Source organism: Pristiophorus japonicus, chromosome 8 (assembly GCF_044704955.1).
Source record: "Pristiophorus japonicus isolate sPriJap1 chromosome 8, sPriJap1.hap1, whole genome shotgun sequence".
Classification (NCBI taxonomy): Eukaryota; Metazoa; Chordata; class Chondrichthyes; family Pristiophoridae; genus Pristiophorus; species Pristiophorus japonicus.
In genome coordinates, this window is record NC_091984.1 from 33,904,488 (window position 1) to 33,918,051 (window position 13,564).

At 42.4% G+C, this 13,564-nt stretch overlaps 1 protein-coding gene across 6 annotated transcripts in view; it reads left to right on the forward strand.

The window, feature by feature from the left end:
• snx7 (sorting nexin 7) overlaps window positions 1-13,564 on the forward strand; it is a 119,530-nt gene that overhangs the window by 23,836 nt on the left and 82,130 nt on the right. The gene's annotated exons all lie outside the window — the stretch shown is intronic.

Genomic DNA, 13,564 nt, shown 5'->3' on the forward strand with positions numbered 1-13,564 from the left:
TGATAGAGATTGTTTTAAGTTTCCCCCCTCTCCCTATAGGTCCTTGATTTTCTGTTATTGGGATGTTTTTAATGTCTTCTACCATGATGACCGATACAAAATATTTGTTCAAAGTCTCTGCCACTTCCCTATTTCCCATTATTAATTCTCCACTCTTATCCCCTAAGGGACCAACATTTACTTTAGCTACTCTCTTCCTTTTTATAAACCTATAGAAGCTCTTACTGTCTGTTTTTATATTTCTTGCTAGTTTGCTCTCATAATCTATCCTCTCCCTCTTTATTATATTGTTAGTCGTCCTTTGCTGATTTCTAAAAATTTCCCAATCCTCTGGCCTACCACTAATCTTTGCAACATTGTATGCCTTTGTTTTCAATTTGATACCATCCTTTACTTCCTGAGTTAGCCACGGATGGTTCATCCTTCTTTTAAGAGTCTTTCTTTCTCACTGGAATATATCTTTGCTGAGAGTTATGAAAGATCTCCTTAAATGTCTTGCCCTTAAATCTATTTTCCTAGTCCACATTAGCCAACTCTGTCTTCATACCTTTGTAATTGCCCTTATTTAAGTTCAGGACACTAGTTTGAGATGCATGTTTCTCACTTTCAAACTGAATTTGAAATTCTAACATGCTATGATCACTCTTCCCTCGAGGATCCTTTACTATGAGATCACTAATTAATCCTATCTCATTATATATTACCAGATCTAAAATAGTCTGCTCCCTGGTTGGTTCCACCACATATTGTTCTAAGAAACCATCCCGAATACACTCTATGAACTCTTCCTCAAGGCTACCTTTGCCAATTTGATTTGTCCAATCTATATGAAGATTAAAATCGGCCATGATTATTGCAGTACCTTTCTTACAAGTCCCTATTATTTCTTGATTTATACTCTGTCCTATTGTGTAGCTTCTGTTAGGGGGCCTATAGATTACTCCCACCAATGACTTCTTTCCCTTATTATTTATAATCTCCACCCAAACTGATTCCACATCTTGATCTTCTGAGCCAGTATCATTTCTCACTACTGCACTAATCGCATCCTTTATTAAAAGAGCTACTCCACCTCCTTTTCCTTTCTGTCTATCTTTCCGAAAGCAAAAATACTCACGGTTTGAACAGGTACTGCAATATCACATGGAAAGCAAAGAAGTGGAACACAGTTTAAATAAAAGCCATTGCTGAACATAGCTCATGAAGCATGAAATATACAAGGACAGCTCTCATGACAGATCTAAAACAAGACTATTGATGTCAGCAGTGGAAAGGTAAATCTACTATGGATTTGGGAAGTTTAAAATGTTTCTTCGCTCGTATATAAAGTCGTATATAAACAGGAAGGTGTTTGACCGAAAGAAGCCTCCGACCAGAATTTCAGGGCCAATAATATAGTCGTCATCTGCTTAAATCTATGGAATCGATACGTTGATTTAATAATTTATAATAGCATATAATTGGTTTAAGTATTAATGTATTCTACTTTCGCGGGGGCTGGATTGCGGAGATTTGTTTGTACTGAGCACGAGCTCCGTGTGAAGGGAAAGAATAAGAAAATTAATAAAAAATTGACTTTTACTGTGTTTTGCTGGTGCAAATGTTCTTTTCCTGATGTGGATCTGTCCGGCAGTAGCAATCTCTTCTCACCACCCCCTCCCCTCCATTCTCTATGGGAGTGTTTTTTTTGTAAAGATCAGCCATGATCTTATTAAATGGCGGAGCAGGCTCGAGGGGCCGAATGGCCGACTCCTGCTCTTATTTCTTATGTTCATATGTAACGGTGACAATATTTTCTTTTCAGTTAGCGAACAACTGTAAAAATACTAACTGCTCATGCGCAACTACTTCAACTTGTTCGGCAGCAGTCGCGTCCTTTCATTTATTGCAATAGTTTGCAGCTGGTGCAAAAAAAAATTGCACTTTAACAAGAATTGTCATGTTTGAACCTGAGGCTTTCACCCCTCAATCTCATTTGAGTTTGCTAGCCAGTGTGTCTGAGACCCAGTTTTACCTGGTATCCACTGTATATTTGTGTTGAGTGGGAGGAAAGGAAGTCACATTTCCAGATAGCTTAACAAAAAATTGCCATGACTTGACGCTGTGCCAGCAAGTGGATGTTTTGATCAGTTTGAAGCATGGAAGTAAGATGGCTAATGTTGATAAAGTGCTGCCTAGGTAGTTTAATCAGAAAAGAGCTCAGAAAATCCTGCGTTTTGAAAGCGAAATCTAATGAGCTTGCCAAAGAATTCCGAGTGGGAAGCTTTGAAGAATCAAATGGATTCTTGTGCTGCTGGAAAATGAGACATAACCTTGCGCGCACACAGATGTGTGAGAAAGTGGACACAAATTGAGGAGGTTGATTAAGGGATTCCCAGCGGTTTGAATGAGGCAGAGTTCCATCTTGCTGTTTCGGTGGATGATGACCTTGGCTGATGCAGAAATTGTTTCTTCTCTGAAAGAAACAAAGCTGCATAGCTGAAAATTCCCACAGTTGGAAAGGTAGAATCTGCACTTTGTGTTTCGTGTCGATTCGTCAAGTCATAAGATAGTGAAATGTTTGATGAATATTATGCACTGGAAGGGAAAATGTGGAGGTTGATTACTTCTGATCTCCATCAAAAAAAAAATCACAGTATTCTTTGCAGCATAAGAAATTTTAGGAGACATGAACACTTTTAACTTTTATAACATTATACTCTGTTTACTATTTTAACATCAGTGGATGTTGTACAAATTCTTTGCTGCATAAAATAAATTCATGAAATTTGAGTATTAAAAAAAAATTTAAGATGTTGATACAGGTACAGCGCCTAAAATACGGAGTTCCGGACTCCGGGATGATCCGTGCAGGGTCGTCCAGAATCCGCAAAATGTTCCGGAATCCAGACATCCTGCCAAATCATTTACGCCGCCAGCTGGGCCCAGGGAAAAGTCAAAAAATGGAATCCAACTACTGTACAGTGACAAAAATTGCAGGAATAAAAACGCCAATCCTCCCTGTTCCAGGCCAGGTCTTCACAGTCACCGCACCGCTGCTCCTGGGTACGCACCAACTCTGCACAGCACACAAGTCCCTTTTGGCCAGAACCAACCAACCAAGCTGCCACGTGCAAGTCCCCGGCCAGAATCAAACTCTGCACAGCACACTGCAGCAACCGCGCGATCGGATCGCAATGCTGACTCGACTTCACCCGACCAGATTTTGATTTTTAAGTTTACCTGTAATAAAAAATACTACCTGTACCTGCACCTGTACTATATATGCACTTTTAAATTCAGCATTAAACATTATAGGGCTACCCCAGCTGACCCACCTACATCCCATGATCAGACCCCACCCAACCTGACTCGATCGCTATGGTGCTTTCCCGATTCAAAGATCTGCACAGGTAAAGATTGTGAATTTGTGTTGTCATTGTGAACATGTCAAAAAGGCCAACAGATACCCCAATCAGATAAAGGAAAGAGCAAGCATAGTTCACTTTCATTTGCCAAGGAAGTGGAGTTAATCCAGAGATTAGATAGAGGTGCTTCAGTGAGAAGATTGAGTGGGACTATGGACTCTCCACCATCTATGATATCAGAAAACAAAGAACAGCTCATGAAGTTTTATGTGGAAAGTGATGTTCATAAGGAAATATGCATAAGCCAAAATGTGATGATTTGGAATGGTGGCGACAGAGGCGAAGTGAAAAGGTTCCTTTATCTGGCCCAATGGTGGTACAATAAGCTAAAATATTCCATGCACAACTGGGGATTGAAACTCCATGTGAGTACTCTTCTGGTTGGCTAGCCAAATTTAAAAGGTGCCACAGCATCAGGCAACTGAAAGTATGTGGTGAGAAAGCTTCAGCAGATCATGAGGCAGCTGAAAATTATATTGATTTCATCAAACTAATTGCTGATGAAAACATTTCACCTGAGCAAATGTACAATGCTGACAAGACGGCACTGTTTTGGCGTTACATACCGCGAAAGACGACAGCAGCAGCAGAAGAAACACAGCCAGCAGGTGTAAAAGACGCCAGGGATAGGTTGACTGTGCTTGCTGCCGCAAATGCGGCTGGGACACACAAGTGTAAGCTTATGGTCATTGGGAGAAGCCAGCATCCAAGATGTCTCAAGGGTTTGAGAGTATTGCCAGTGCATTATTATGCCAATAAGAAAGCCTGGGTAACCAGGCTAATCTTTCTGAACTGGTTTGAGAAGCATTTAGTCCCTCAGCCGCATGCTCATTGCACGGAAGCTGGCCTTGAGGAAAAACTGTAAAATATACTTGCTGCTAGACAATTGCTCAGCACATCTCGATGCTGAGCTTTTGGTAAAGGAAAATGTCTATGGAATCTACTTGCCTCCAAATGTCACATCACTGATACAGCCAATGGACCAAGGAATTTTGAGATCGATGAAGTGTCTCTACAAAATAGAGAGTTTGAGGTGTTTGCTTAATGCTGTGAACAGAGGCATGGGAATAAAAGCATTCTCAAAAGCTTTCTCTCTCAAGGACGCCATACGGGCAGCTGCGGATGCATGGAACTTGATAACTGCAGACACCTTGGTCAATGCTTGGCATTACATCTGGCCATCAACTATGTTTGGTGACGATGCTCCTCAGGACTTTCAAGGCTTTCATGTGTCCAGCGAGAAAGCAATGATTGCTCAACTTTTAGATTATGCAAGAGGGCTGACTTGCGAAGCTGCGCAGGAATTGAATGAGGACGATGTGGAAGTCATGGACATAGACAACGATGCTTCCATTGTACATGCAGTGATAGATGAAGAAATTATGCAGAGGGTTTTGCATCCAGAAGAAAAGGATGAAAGCAGTGAGGAGAATGATGCCTGTGATCAAGTCGAAAAAGTGCCCATTGACAAAGCAATTAATCTTTGCCAAGAATTAATTAACGCTTTAGAGCAACGAAGCTTCATAAGTGAAGAAGAAATACTGCCGGTCTACAGAATTTGGGAAAGATTAGTGAAAGAAAAGCCCAAATTATTTAAACAAACAACAATATTAAATATCTTTCAAAAGATGTCGCATCAGAAGGCCCACGACCTACAGAGTGCAACTACACCAGTAATTTTCACATTTGATAATCCTATTGCTGGCCCATCATCAGCCCAGACACCATAGCTGAGCTCTCTACCTCAAGCATAACCTCCAGCCAATTGTAATGGTACCTGTTTATTTTTACTTTGTTGAACACAAAAAAGCATTTATTTACTGTTTTACAAATTAAAAACCTTTATTATATTTCATGCTTTGAGTACTGTACATTCCTTTTCAAATTTGAAGATGGTAGCAAAAGATACAGGCCGGGAAGCTCATATTAAGTACAATTGCTGTATTGCAAAAAGGCGAGGACTATAAGGCTGCGCTGCGCCAGGAAGCTCACATGGTGAAAATACACTAAAGGGGCTTTTAACCTGTACGCCGGGAATGTTCCTCTTAAGTATAGGTATACAGGGCATCAGACTAGCTTCCAAAACATACAAGTACAAAAACAAGAGAGGGAGACTTGCCATGCGTTGTGAAGAAGCGAGGACTATAAGGCCTGCGAGGAGAAGAACTACAAAATGATGTCCAAAAACCCATATCGAAACCTGGGCTCGGGCATTTCTGGACTCTGGACGTGCTTCTGGCTTTCTGAAATCTGGAAATACCTGAACCTGGACTCTGGGGTTTCTGGACTTCGGACAGCAGAAACACGTTCTAAAGTCCTGAAAAACGCGAAATCCGGAATGGCCTCTGTCCCGAGGGTTCCGGATTTTAGGCACTGTACCGGTACTGCATTCACACTTGTTGTAAACTGTTGTACGAAATTTAGGCAAATAAAGGTTGTTACGCACCAGACCAGCTTTGATTTTTGTTGCTTCACGCTTTATAGAAATTCCCGTTTTATTGTAATTTGCAAGGCGTTCTGAAAGTTTGCAATTAAATGGGTTCCACTGTAATTCAATACAGGCTGGGGGAAGAAACTGGAACTCTGGTAGAGTTAAGACATTTAAGCAATTAAAAGATATTGGTGGATTTCTTTTCCATAGCCATGGAATCTCCCAAAACTCAGCTAGCATTTTTCTTCTTTACATGTACATACACCAAAACCATAGGCCAGGAAAGAATATTAAGGGCCCGAAATCGGTGGACATGCTGCCGCTGAGTTTTTGGGCGGTCACCCCTTGGTGCCAGTTTCCTCTAGGCCTACCGCCGGCGGGAGGGGAAGACCACTGGGAACCGTTCGCTAATGCGCAAGGTGTGTAAGTGTCCTCCCACCCGCCGAGCTGCCAGATTTCTCTGGGCGGGAGTTGGCGGCAGGTCTAACCCCAACGGTAAGTATGAAGACTGCAAAAAAGTTAGTAAACTTTTTTTTTTACAGCGAGATGGGTCCCCTAAAGGTTTTCCAGTGGGTTTTTTGTTGTGTAAATTTTTATTTTTGTGTCTTCCCCCGGTCCCGACTCAATCCTCGACACTTTAGTGAGGATTGCATTTACCGCCGCGATTGAGAACTCCCGCCCGCTGCTGCCCACATTCAGGGCGTAAGTCGTTTTTTTGCCGCCGGGCGGTCTTTGCAGATCTTTTTGAGGAATCTCCCTGCCAAAGTACCGCCAGGTCTCGGCGGGACTTAGCTTTGACCAAGTTCGGGCCCTAAGAGTGTGTTTTCTGTAACTTTTAATTATACAAATATAGGCCATTATGTTGAAATAAATGTTTCTCTTGATGGTTACAAAACTTCTCAAACTTGGTAAATATTGCTGATAAATGTACAGATGTAAACATATTAGGAATGAAAATGTAGAATACAGAACTAGGCAGGAACATCACTATCAGTTGATATACTAAACATTAATACTAATGTATCAGAAAATGTGTTCTTTTTGTGTTCATTAGGCAGACTCGTACTGTTAAAACTTTGTAGTGGTGTAAAACAGGTCAAATCCAATCCGGCCAATAATCGCTACATCAGTCTATTCTCAATCATCATCAGCAAAGTGATGGAAGGTGTCATCATCAGTGCTATCAAGCGACACTTACTCACCAATAACCTGCTCGCTGATGCCCAGTTTGGGATCTGCCAGGAACCCTGCTCCAGACCTCAATACAGCCTTGGGTTCAAATATGGACACGAGCTGAAATCCAGAGGTGAGATGAGAGTGACTGCTCTCGCCATCAAGGCAGCATTTGACCGAGTGGCATCAAGGAGCCCTAATAAAACTGAAGTCGATGGGAATCAGGTGAAAGACTCTCCACTGGCTGGAGTCATACCTAGAACAAAGGAAGATGATTGACCTCCAACCACTGCAATCATTGCTGCAGGAGTTTCTCAGGGCAGTGTCCTAGGCCCAACCATCAGTTGCTTGATCGTAAGTTCAGAAGTGGAGATGTTCGCTGATGACTGCACAGTGTTCAGTTCCATTCGCAACTCCTCAGATAATGGAGTAGTCCATGCTCGCATACAGCAAGACCTGGAGAACATTCAGGCTTGGGCTGATGAGTGACAAATAACATTCGCGCCACACAAGTGCCAGGCAATGACTATCGCCAACAAACGAGAGTCTAACCAATGCCCCATAACATTCAATGGCATTACCATTGTCGAATCTCCTACCATTAACATCCTGGGGGTCACCATTGACTAGAAACTTAACTGGACCAGCCACGTAAATACTGTGGCAACAAGAGCAGGTCAGAGGCTGGGCATTCTGCGGCTCGTGTCTCGCCACCTGACTCCCCAAAGCCTTTCCACTATCTACAAGGCACAAGTCAGGAGTATGATGCAATACTTCACCTTGTCTGGCTGAGTGCAGCTCCAACAACACCCAAGAAACGTGACATCATCCATGACACAGCAGCCCATCCACCACCTTAAGAACATAACATAAGAAATAGGAGCAAGAATCGGCCATACTGCCCTTCGAGCCTGCCCCGCCATTTAATACGATCATGGTTGATCCGATTATGGACTCGGGTCCCCATAATCCTTTATCCCCTTATCGTTTAAGAAACTGTCTGTCTTAAATCTATTCAATGTTCCAGCTTCCACAGGTCTCTGAGGCAGCGAATTCCACAGATTTACAAACCCTCAAAGAAATTTCTCCTTATCTCAATTTTAAATGGGCGGCCCCTTATTCTAAGATTATGCCCTCTAGTTCTAGTCTCCCCCATCAGTGGAAACATCATCTCTGCATCCACCTTGTCGAGCCCCCTCATAATCTTATACGTTCCGATAAGATCACCTCTCATTCTTCTGAATTCCAATGAGTAAAGACCCAACCTACTCAACCTTTCCTCATAAGTCAACCCCTTGATCTCCGGAATCAACCTAGTGAATCTTCTCTGAACTGCCTCCAAAGCAAGTATATCGTTTCGTAAATATGGAAACCAAAACTGCACGCAGTATTCCAGGTGTGGCCTCACCAATACCCTGTATAACTGTAGCAAAACTTCACTGCTTTTATACTCCATCCCCTTTGTAATAAAGGCCAAGACTCCATTGGCCTTCCTGATCACTTGCTGTACCTGCATACTAACCTTTTGTGTTTCATGCACAAGTACCCCCAGGTCCCACTGTACTGCAGCACTTTGCAATCTTTCTCCATTTAAATATTGGCCCTGAAATTCCGATGTCCCGGGTCCATACGAAGTTCCTATGGATCCGGAAAGGCATCGGAAAAGCTGGGTTTCAGCACGCAATGCGCATGCGCTGAAAACCAGTTTTTCCGATCTGTCAAGTTTCTGGCTTGACAGATCTCGCGCATATCGGGAGCGAGGACACTTGCAGGGCAAGATTTACGATATTTACGAATATCCTGCCCTACAAATGTCCTTGAAAATCTTGTGCCTGAAAAAGTAGGCGTATAGCCTACTTTTACAGGCACAAGTGTTTAAAAATACATCATTTAATTTTAATGTTTTTAACACATTTAAATATACTTTTGTTTAAAAACTCTCCCTACTACGGTAAGTTTATTTTAAGGCATCTTATAAAAAATATTTTCCTGACTTTTTTTTTAAAAAGAACTTTAAATGGTTCTTAAATATGTTGTGTATTTTTAGATTAGTTTTTTGTGTTAGGGGGTTCTCATTCATCATAATGGGAACTCCAACTTACGCAGTTCCCAATAATAAGAATGAGAACATACTGTATCTTGATTGGCTGCCCAGAACCATGTGACTACAGCTCCAGCCCTGCACATGTCCTGATGTGCCCACGGGAAGACCTCTATTGGAATTTCAATAACTTGCACTTTGACAGAAAAAAATCAAAGTGCACGACCTCACACTTTCCAACATTATACTCCATCTACCAAATTTTTGCCCACTCACTTAGCCTGTCTGTCCTTTTGCAGATTTTTTGTGTCCTCCTCACACATTGCTTTTCCTCCCATCTTTGTATCATCAGTAAACTTGGTTAAGTTACACAATCCCTTCTTCCAAGTCGTTAATATAGTCGTTAAACATTCACTTCCTCCACCACAAGCGTACCGTGGCTGCAGTGTGTACCATCTACAATATGTACTGCAGCAACTCACCAAGGCTACTTAGGCAGCATCTATCAAACCCATGACCTCTACCACCTAGAAGGACAAGGGCTGCAAGCACATGGAAACACCTCCAAGTTCCCCTCCAAGTCACACGCCGTCCTGATTTGGAAGTATATCACTGTTCCTTCATTGTCACTGGGTCAAGATCCTGGATCTCCCTCCCTAACAGCACTGGGAGTACCATCATCACACGGACTGCAATTGTTCAAGAAGGCTGCTCACCATCTTCTCGAGGGCATTAAGGAATGGGCAATAAATGCTGGCCTTGCCAGCGACATCCACATCCCGCGAACACATTTTTAAAAAGGTACAAGCTGAAACTGGTATCAAATGACCTTCAGGGGGGATTCTTCCACCTCATGCCTTTTATGTACTCGGTCATCCCACAACATATTCTGATTTTGAATTGTGCGTTCCCAAAACTATATTGCATTGACGGGAAAGTGACAACATAACTGCCCAGAGAATGGTGAATGAAAAAGGAAAAAATACTATTTCAAGGGTGTGAAGAAGGGAGATCATCTTGGTGTAGGGGTACAGCAATCAAAAGGGGCCGAGATCCTTTTTGGAACCTGGTTTTAAGAGCAGTTTGCAGAAATAGAAGGGGAGAAACCTTGTGTGAGATGGAGGCTTCTCTGACTCTGCAGCAAGCAGGAGGGATCATCATCATTGGCAGTCCCTCGAAATCGAGGAAGACTTGCTTCCCCTCTTAAAAGTGAGTTCTCCGGTGACTACAGTCCAATGTGGGAATTAGTCTGTCACAGGTGGGACAGACAGTAGTTGAAGGAAAGGGTGGGTGGGGAGTCTGGATTGCCGCACGCTCCTTCTGCTGCCTGCGCTTGTTTTCTGCATGCTCTCGGCGACGAGACTCGAGGTGCTCAGCGCCCTCTGATGCTCTTCCTCCACTTAGGGTGGTCTCGGGCCAGGGATTCCCAGGTGCTAGTGGGGATGTTGCACTTTATCAAGGAGGCTTTGAGGGTGTCCTTGAACATAACATAAGAACATAAGAATTAGGAACAGGAGTAGGCCCTCGAGCCTGCTCCACCATTCAAAAAGATCATGGCTGATCTGGCCGTGGACTCAGCTCCACTTGCCCGTCCGCTCCCCATAACCTTTAATTCCCTTATTGGTTAAAAATCTATCTGTGATTTGAATACATTCAATGAGCTAGCCTCAACTGCTTCCTTGGGCAGAGAATTCCACAGATTCACAACCCTCTGGGAGAAGAAATTCCTTCTCAACTCGATTTTAAATTGACTCCCCCGTATTTTGAGGCTGTGCCCCCTAATTCTAGTCTCCCCGATCCGTGGAAACAACCTCTCTGCCTCTATCTTGTCTATCCCTTTCATTATTTTAAATGTTTCTAAAGATCACCCCTCATCCTTCTGAACTCCCAACGATTAAAGACCCAATCTACTCAATCTATCATCATAAGGTAACCCCCTCATTTCCAGAATCAGCCTAGTGAATCGTCTCTGTACCCCCTCCAAAGCTAGTATATCCTTCCTTAAGTAAGGTGACCAAAACTGCACGCAGTATCCAGGTGCGGCCTCACCAATACCCTGTACAGTTGCAGCAGGACCTCCCTGCTTTTGTACTCCATCCCTCTCGCAATGAAGACCAACATTCCATTCGCCTTCCTGATTACCTGCTGCACCTTCAAACTAACTTTTTAGGATTCATGCACAAGGACCCCCAGGTCCTTCTGCACCGCAGCATGTTGTAATTTCTTCCCATTCAAATAATATTCCCTTTTACTGTTGTTTTTTCCAAGGTGGATGACCTCACACTTTCCGACATTATATTCCATCTGCCAAACCTTAGCCCATTCGCTTAACCTATCTAAATCTCTTTGCAGCCTCTCTGTCCTCTACACAACCCGCTTTCCCACTAATCTTTGTGTCATTTGCAAATTTTGATACACTAGACTCTGTCCCCTTTTCCAGGTCATCGATGTATATTCTAAACAGTTGTGGTCCCAGCACCGGTCCCTGTGGCACACCACTAACCACCGATTTCCAACCCGAAAAGGACCCATTTTTCCCGACTATCTGCTTTCAGTTTGCCAGCCAATTCACGATCCATGCTAATACATTTCCTCTGACTCCGCGTTCCTTTATCTTCTGCAGTAACCTTTTGTGTGGCACCTTATCGAATGCCTTTTGGAAATCTAAATACACCACGTCCATCGGTGCACCTCTATCCACCATGCTCGTTATATCCTCAAAGAATTCCAGTAAATTAGTTAAACATGATTTCCCCTTCATGAATCCATGTTGCGTCTACTTGATTGCATTATTCCTATCTAGATGTCCCACTATGTCTTCCTTAATGATAGCTTCAAGCATTTTCCCCACTACAGATGTTAAACTAACTGGCCTATAGTTACCTGCCTTTTGTCTGCCCCCTTTTTTTAAAGAGAGGCGTTACATTAGCTGCTTTCCAATTCGCTGGTACCTTCCCAGAGTCCAGAGCATTTTGGTAGATTATAACGAATGCATCTGCTATAACTTCCACCATCTCTTTTAATACCCTGGGATGCATTTCATCAGGACCAGGGAACTTGTCTACCTTGAGTCCCATTAGCCTGTCCAGCACTACCTCCCTAGTGATCGTGATTGTCTCAAGGTCCTCCCTTCCCACATTCCCATGACCAGCAATTTTTGGCATGGTTTTTGTGTCTTCCACTGTGAAGACCGAAGCAAAATAATTGTTTAAGGTCTCAGCTATTTCCACATTTCCCATTATTAAATCCCCCTTCTCATCTTCTAAGGGACCAACATTTACTTTAGTCGCGCTTTTCCGTTTTATATATCGGTAAAAGCTTTTACTATCTGTTTTTATGTTTTGTGCAAGTTTACTTTCGTAATCTATCTTTCCTTTCTTTATTGCTTTCTTAGTCATTCTTTGCTGTCGTTTAAAATTTTCCCAATCTTCTAGTTTCCCACTAACCTTGGCCACCTTATATGCATTGGTTTTTAATTTGATACTCTCCTTTATTTCCTTGGTTATCCACGGCTGGTCATCCCTTCTCTTACCGCCCTCCTTTTTCACTGGAATATATTTTTGTTGAGCACAATGAAAGAGCTCCTTAAAAGTCCTCCACTGTTCCTCTGCCCACCTGGGGCTCGCTTGCTGTGTCGGAGTTCCGAATAGAGCACTTGCTTTGGGAGTCTCGTTTGGACGATGTGGCCCTCCCAAATAGTTGTTGTTTAACATAGGCCTGTATAGGGCCAGAATTTGCTGTCAAAATAACAGTGAGGCAAATAGCACTTGCTGTTATTTGTGTGTAAATGGTACAGCAACTTCAGGTGAGGAACAGATGTGTGGTTAAATGCCAATCTCCAAAAGTTTTTGTCCGAGTTCTGCCACTAAACTGCATTTTGCTGCCTGCTGCATTGCGTGTCGTGAAGTTGCTGTATTTGTGCTAACTAAACACACTGCAGATATCTAACCTATTAATTAGTACCCTTTTAATGATGTGATAATTGTTAAATACTGCCAATCAAACTCTGGCATTGAAAATTAACTATTATAACTGAAGTTATTCCTTCATGTTTTGAATTTTTCAGGGAGATTTTTAAAAAAAGACACCTTAAAAAACAGTCTTTTTCTTGTCTTTTTTTTCTTTCCCTCTTAACTCGATCGATCTTTCCCTTTCTTTATTACTCTTTCTGTGCCTGATTTGATACTAAATTCCCCCTTTAATTCATCCTTCTTCTCAGTCCTTCTGTTTATTTCCCAGTGCTCTGTTTCCCTCGCTGCACTTTGCACTTTCAGCAACTTTGTGAACAGATATTTTGAGCTGCAGGGGCAAGTCTGCCATTAGATGCCTTGCGAAAAGCAAAATATGGCCCATTATAAAGTGATACATTGTCTAATTCACTGTAAGCAAAATCATGGGAGATCCAATTGTATCTTTTGACAAGAAAAATTGGTTAATGTCTAATAACTTTCTAATTCAACGGTAACAAAAAGGTACAGTACACTTTAATGTAATTGGTCTTCAATTGTTTTT